This window comes from Brachyhypopomus gauderio, chromosome 17 (genome assembly GCF_052324685.1).
Source record: "Brachyhypopomus gauderio isolate BG-103 chromosome 17, BGAUD_0.2, whole genome shotgun sequence".
NCBI classification, from domain to species: domain Eukaryota; kingdom Metazoa; phylum Chordata; class Actinopteri; order Gymnotiformes; family Hypopomidae; genus Brachyhypopomus; species Brachyhypopomus gauderio.
In genome coordinates, this window is record NC_135227.1 from 15,441,816 (window position 1) to 15,449,635 (window position 7,820).

Sequence of the window (7,820 nt, forward strand, 5' to 3'; positions counted from 1 at the left end):
CCAACTACTTAACAGCATGTTTTAGTAGCATCGTATCTTCATCTTTTTAACATCTTACAATAAATGTATCTTGTGCAATACAATCCAATGTTTGAGGATGTACACAAAATTTGTACTACACACATTTTCGCTGTACTGTGGCTGCATCTCAATTCAGGGGCTGCAGCCTACGTAGACCGCGTAGACCACAGCCCACGGTGGCCACACACTTCGAAGGCCGGGTAGGCTGCATCTCACGGCTGTTAAATAAGACAGTCTAGTTTTCGCAAGACGTATGTTTGCGTGACCACGCTCTGCCCCGTTTCATACGTTACATACGTGTTAGCGAGCTGTCCGACAAATATCACATCACCCACAAATGCCTAAAAGAAAATGTATTCACGTTTGACGGGAAGTATAACTTCATAACAAAATTCAATGTATTTTTATAAACGTTACTTTTACGTTACTTTTACGTATAAACGTTTAGTAAATACTCAAAGCACATGTTTACCTGCAATATCATTAATAACTGGCATGTTATTTAGCATCTCATTGCAGTATAAATGTCCATATTTAAAAAATACCGACATTTAAAAACGAATTCTTCGGCCCGTACACTAGACTCCGCCTGTTTATTGTTCATAGAGCAATGAATCCTGGGATATGGTGGGACGCGAAGGATACTCAGATGCATCCTTCGTTTTCGGGGTTTTGAAGGCTACATTCGTCGGCCGCATAAGAAGGAGTCCACGAATTGGGACAGCCTCGTCGCGGCGCAGTGACGTAACCGGCCTACAAATGCGCACTTCGTGGGCTGCAGCCCCTGAATTGAGAAACAGCCTCTGTGTGCATTCTTACAAGTCACAGGTAATCATGCTCAGTGGTATTTTTGCACTTCAAAGACAGCACGCTGTGACCAGACCAACAACTGCTGATTGCTATTAAACACTACCTCAAACTGTTGCTTGAAGCAGCTGTTAGTACTTTTAACTCTTTTCCCTGTAAGCCAGACATTCAGAAAAATGAACACAACAATAAAAATCCTTGGACAATAAAAAGGCCAGAACCATTATAGGAAACTAAACATCCATGTAAATGTTAGTTGGGTGATTTTTTCCTCATTTGTACCCAGCATTCTCCCCAGTGTGTTATTGCTAATTCCCTCTAGCTACAATAGCGCTCTCCTCTAGCTGACTGCACAAAACTTACCAAACTGAGAGGCTTTATGGCTAACTCATGCTTCCTCAGCACCTATATACCTTTTTTTTAAACTGGCACTAATGCGGTGTTGTGGGACAGCTTAATGCACTTAGAAGAGAATGCTAACTGCCCGATTCTATATACATAATCTAATAGAGTAGCCGTGAGTGTTCTACTGGCTAGCATCACTGAACGAACAAAGAGAGGAGCGAAGCCATCCGTCCCACACAATGACATCATAGCCAGCAGTGCGGTTGTAGACTCCCAGCCTCTGAGGGCTGTGGCAATGCTGCACACTGAACTCGGTTCCCAAAGAGTTCTCTTCACGGTAATCTGTCAGCTGCAGTGCGGCCAATGGGGAATTTCTAAAAGCATGTGCATTTGTTGTTGTTCTGCCTCTATTTAAAACAAAAATAAAATGACTGATGCTGGTGATGAAGTGCGCAATATCACGTTCAATTTGAGCGTGTTGATCTGTGTTGAATGTTCCCAAAAACAACAGCTGACAACCCAAAATCACATTCATCCTCATCAGAATCAGGCACAATATATTAATGCAGTACAGCCTTTTAAAATGTCATCCTAATAATGTTTTATTATGCACCACCTTCTTCCCTGTGTCCTTTGCAGTGAACAGCCCTCACAACAACTATTCAAGGTATGATGTCACCCGAGATGTTCCATGTGTTTTTATTTTTAGACCTTCCTCATGGAGCATAATCAGCCCATATGGACACACAGTCCTCCTGCCTGCTGACTTGCATCTTATCAGACACGGACGAGCTTTTAGCTCAGCTCCCAGCCATTAACTAGAACAAAAGGGAACTCAGGGTGGAAAACAGCTCTCCTTAGCTCTCATGATGTCAGTGTCACAATCAGAGAGATAGTGGAGTAGGCTGGTGACGTAGCCTCTTCCAAAACAAACGGAGAAGGTGACTCCTGCTGCTAATAATCTCTTCTGCCATTCAAGAAATTCTATAAATACTCCGATGGGAGTTCAATTCTGTACATTCTTTTTATTTTGACCCTGGAGAGAACAGGCGAAGTTAAAATGCCTAAAATATCTAAGATACAGAAATCCAGGCATGTTGTTGCTTAGCGTAACAAATTTGCCATGACAACGTGAGATTAAAACACAACTATGTTAACCTTACACTGTCATAGGAAATTAATTAAATTCCAACTTAGAAATGTATAGTGCTGCCTTTATTAATGAAAGAAGGGAGAGAAAAGTCTTCTCTGGTCAAGGCCCTGTGGACTACTCTTTAGAACAGAAATGTTGTATTATTACAATGCTCAGCACACATGATTCTTAGGGAAGAGTGTCACTGCAACCTTGAAGCCAAAAATGGCAAAGATACAATGCTCCAATAGACATAATGCTACAGGTGTATTATATGCAAATATTGCCATAAAACCATTTATTAAAGTTGTAAATACTGCTTATTGCAAACAGAAATTTATTTCACTTCCCCGTCTCAAAGATATAGCTAGTTAATCAAAGAATGACAGTTTCTATGGCAACATGAATTATATGAAGATCAAAATTATTACTCGAATGCCATGGGTATGAAATCTCATTCCCTTTTGACTACCCATGATTCTGGCTAGTTATATTTCTCAGCAAAACAACTAGAATTGGTCTTGGTGACAGGAACAAACAGCAAGTTCATTCCCTCCACTGTAAAGATTCCATCAAGGATCTTCACCCTGCTGTTCAGCCTGAAGGGTTCACCTAACATATTGTTTTCCAATTCTTTGTGTACAGCATCAGACCTGTAATTTATTTTAATGAAGCTTGCTTGTTGTGATAAAATTAGTGGTTTGCCCCTATATATCCCTATACTCAGTGCCACCAACCACAAGCTGTTTCCTGCATGTGCCCTCCAGGGTCAGACCTGCAGGGGATGGAGACTGAGGAGGATGTGGGAGACTACTGCACATGTGGATAAACAGATGAACCTTCACGTAGGCCATAAATCCCTTATGAGAAATTCACTGAAAATGACCTTCCTGCTGGTGACATTTTTGGATAAATACACAAGTGATCTTCATACGGTCTCTATGAGCTATGAGTGTTTGCATTAGAGTCTGGATGGCTAAGGCATCACCATACGACCCTCGCCTGCATTTCTACCTATGATCTTAGCTTATCATGTTTTGCCTTCTTCATTGACAACTGACAGTCCATATTATACCCAGTCTGAGCCTCGAGGCATCAGCAAGGATGGACTGATATTTGTCAAATATCAAGATGTTTGTCCGCTTCGTTTACAGGAATCGGGGGGCTTCTCTGCTGAAACAATGGTTGGTGGAGGTAATCTCTACCTTACAAGTCCTTCCAGTAGCTAGGGTTACACCAAGACTGATGTATCATATCTCTGCTCAAAGCCTGAGCAGTGCTGAAAAGGTTTTTTTTTTCTTTTTGGCTGGTGGATGTAACATGGTCATTGGTCTCTGAGTTGTACAAGGTTAGTGTACACACAAATAACGCATAGGGTTTCTCTATGGCTGAAAAACAAAAGGATCTGTATTTTATCTATAATGCACTAGAGGGTAGAACTGCAATTTCATGACCTATGTTACTGTTAGTACACTATTCAGAGACCATGGAGCCATTTCAGATTCACAGTGTTAGAAATCAAGTTATTGTGATGTTGGTATCAACAGTGAACTAAACAAAACAGTTTAATCCATGGGTTAAAGCAAGAAATTTTCATTTGACTGAAAAATTTTTCCTGGCAAAAGACAATGCCAGCAATTACTGAAAATGTGGTGTAGTTGGGACACGGCCTCTTTTGCCTAATTCTACACAATAAACACATTTATAAAGTATATTTATCTAAACAGCCTGTGTAAGGAGAGAAGAGAGAATGAACACCTGAGCAATAAATGTACATAAATGTGTATTTAATGGGAGTTATCTGGGGGTCCTCTTCCAGAAAATTATTTAAAGATCAAGTCAAATTTAGTGAATCCTGGTGAGAGGTATGAAGCTCTCTTGTTTTTATCAGATTTACCATCGGTATGTTACAAAAAATTTAACACCACTGGATAGAGCTTTTAAATACAAACAGAACAACACCATCCATGTTAAGCCTGGTTTAAGCCTTTATACTTGACGCAGCACGAGTGGCGTGAGCAGCGCGAGGGTCGAGGAGGGTACGGCTCGAGAAAAGAGACCACCTCCCCGTGGCTGCTTGTGCATGGCTGCCTGGCCATGGCATAAACGCGTTCCTGATCTCGCGCATGCTCGTTTGTGTGCAAAACAATGGCCGACGCCAGCGTTTAGTGCAAGTTGAAATACCTCGTTTTTGTACACAAACGAATCTTACATTCTAGTCTTGTATTGGCAGTGAATATGTTCATAAAGTTACTTTGTGGAAAGGAAAACTTTTAAGAATAGCCTGTTAAGTTATCTGCATTGTAAACTTCGCATGGGAACAATGTACATCCTAAATTCTGCAATGTGTGATACTGTGAAAGTAAATAGATAATAACAGTGGAAGGAGATGTATATTAATTTAATTAATTTAGTAATGCTGCTTGATCATTTATATATATATATATATATATATATATATATATATATATATATATATATATATATAACTACCATCAGTCTGCTTGTCTCATCTAATTTTAATTTTAATAAAATAAAATAAATAAAATAAAATAAAAATTTCGTCTATAATGGGTTAACCTATTATAGTTGTGTAATATTTTATTGTTTGGACAGAAGCCTGGCATTATGAGGACGAGCAAAGTGATGTAATGGACCCTTTCGTGTTTGGCTTTGAATCTGTGCAAGACATGCACCATTTTATGGCAGAGGTGCTTGACAACTTGTGAATACCAATCAACTGTAAATTGAACAGTGTTTAAAGAGGGTAAGCCACGGGGCTTTTGCAAAAATAAAGTTCTAAATGGAAATCTTTTGTTTGTGTTTTCATGTATTTCTACCTGAATTTTATCTGCAAAACATTAAGTTTAATGTGCATTGAAGTTTTCAAATCCTTTGCAAACATCCTTATAATGCCATATGGGATGTTTCGTAAATACAAAGAGTGAAGGTATAACTAGTATATGTAGTTATTTATGTAGAAATGGTAAATGTGCTAAAAAAAATATATATATATATATATAATACAATTTTAAGCTTCTCATTTATTACTTTTATTTTGAAATTCCTATCAAATTACGCGATACTATAACGGAACTTCACCAGCGCGGTGCAGCCAGGATGAGAGAGCCATGGTGAGAGAGTCTCCCAGTCTCGCGCCGTATACTATTGGGAGGGTCCGCACGCCGAAAATGACGTAATCGCGGTGACTCCACCCGTGCGCGAGAGCCTCGCAGTCGTGCACCTCTCGAATTTTGTAACTTCGCGCGCACAGCGCTTCAGCGCAGTGAACTAAGTCATGTTTGCCGGGTTCATACACCTTTATAAGGTGGAATTAAAGCACTTGTACGTCACTTTCAAGGTCCATTTCAACGCGTTCTCAACGTTAAATTTAAGTTAAATATTTAAACATATACTCGAAATGATTCGAAATAATTCGCTTTTTATCACATTATTTAATGGTGGTTTATTTTCAAAACGCCCAATCTTAACGACTTCACGTTCTCTCATGTTTCGTCCTGGAATTACAAGAGGCTCGTATTTGTTAACGTAATAACTGTTCAGTCAGACAGATATTTGTTGTGAAACGAAGTAGTTACATTTTCAAGCATTTTAAAGTACTTTAGCCTAAATTCCAGCACTAATGCAACATTACAATTGGTCAGGTAAATGTTCATTCCACTGTTTTTGAGGGGTGTTTCTTTATACTACCACATATTGCTTCGGTCTACACTGCAAAAAGAATGTGACGCAGCAAGTAGCCTCCGCCGTTCGCGCAGGTGTACAAAGTCGCGCGCTACGATCACGCCAGGCAGGAGGGGGGTAAAAACTTTTCTACGTAACATCCGCAAATCTGAAGGCGGAATGAACCGCAAGTCAATCAAATGACACCGCCGTCATCCATCCAGCGCTGATGAGCGCCAGTGAGAATCATATCTCGGCCACAAAACAGATAGCACGCGCGTGTGTTGTTTATTATGATTTGACGGATTTTTTCCCCAAAAAAATCAAATGACGGAAATCCGTCGTAGTGACGGAGAACTTTAACCCATGGTTTAATCAGAAGAGGGGCTAGAATGATGACTCACAGAACATATAGGAACCTGCATTATGTGGTCTCATGTTGAACGAGTCTCTCCACCAGGATCTGCCATCAGCGTTGCTGTCCTCTCTGATCTGTCCACTCACCTGATTTAACACCTTACTCCACTATAGGCAAGAGAGAGAGAGGAGAGAGTTATGTGGACAATTTGGGGCTGTTTGCTTTGGGCGGGCATAGAGAGAGAGAGAGTTTGGGGAGTAGGCTTCTGAATTTGGTTGGTTTCATTGTTTCTATACTCTTTTGCTTATCCCTTCATATACACCGGCTGAATATACTCTTAAAGTGTGCATCTAATTTTGCATATAGCTAGTGTGGTAGCTGGCATTGCATATTTTTTTTGCCTGTTTTTGGTTAAGATGCCAGGGAAGGCCTATCTGTCTTTTCTTCTTGGTAGTTTTTTAGTTTAGTAGTTGTTTATTATATTTGCCCTGTCAGCTCCCTTTGGTTTGCTCACGTAATTCTTACAAAAACAAAAAAACTTATATAAATTTAAAAGTGTGTGTGGATACATATATTCGAAGGGCCTATAGATATCGTTAAATGGTAGGGTTTTTTGTATCTTTTCATTTTTTCAAGTGTAGTTATATTTATGCTACGTGCACAGCGAAACTTTAAATATTTTTACTAATGAAAAACATTTGTTTACAAACAAATTGAAGGCTTGCGTTCAATATAGGATCCTTATAATTATACGATCTATGTATCTATAAATTATGCAGCAATAGAAATGTTTCTGCTCACGATACATATGTCCAGATGTAAGAAGCAAATTCATCTTAACTCCACTAAAACAGTTTGTGCCATTAAAAACACAAAGCTAGCAAAAGGTTAGCAAGCTAACTTGGTAGTTAACAAACGTTCGCCAGTTACCACTAATTGCACAAGTTGTGTAACAGTTAACTCTAACTTTACTGCAAATGTAGGTTTGCTTATTTAATTCATATACCCTCAGATCTCACCTGTGAGGCCTTACTATCTTTTGGAGTCATAACCACCCTGGAGTGAGAGGAAGTGAAGCTGCTGTCACCTCCGACTAGCTAAAGCTGGGCGTACACTGTACGATATTTTAAATCGTGTACTCAGCTCCAGCTCAAACTGTACGACTAACTCGCAGGGAGAGTCGGCTCGAGGAGCGATTTGAAGTTCAAACATGTTTGATATTCTTGCGACGCTGCGATTTCTGATCGGGAGTTGGTCGTGAGGTGTGAGTCGCTCCTCGTTTACCTGTGTAAACTATACGATGCACGACACGCGATTGAGCCGAAACTCGGCCCAATCGCAAAAATAGTCGCATCAATGGCTCCCCCTAACTCAATACGGTAAGACCATGAAATGGACTTAACAAAAACCAAGAAAGGTCATACACGTTTCATCAGGTAAAAATTTACAAACCTTTTCAAAACTAACTAGCCA

General features: G+C 39.8%; 1 long non-coding RNA gene across 1 annotated transcript in view; it reads right to left on the minus strand.

Moving 5' to 3' along the window:
- The window catches only part of LOC143480775 (uncharacterized), a 30,761-nt gene extending 23,260 nt beyond the window's left edge, over positions 1-7,501 (minus strand). Inside the window, exons 1-2 of the long non-coding RNA XR_013121873.1 lie at positions 7,367-7,501; positions 6,394-6,514 (exon numbers count right to left, since the gene is read on the minus strand). This is a non-coding gene — a long non-coding RNA (uncharacterized LOC143480775). The remainder of the gene's footprint in view (positions 1-6,393; positions 6,515-7,366) is intronic.
- Between the last annotated feature and the right edge of the window lie 319 nt (positions 7,502-7,820).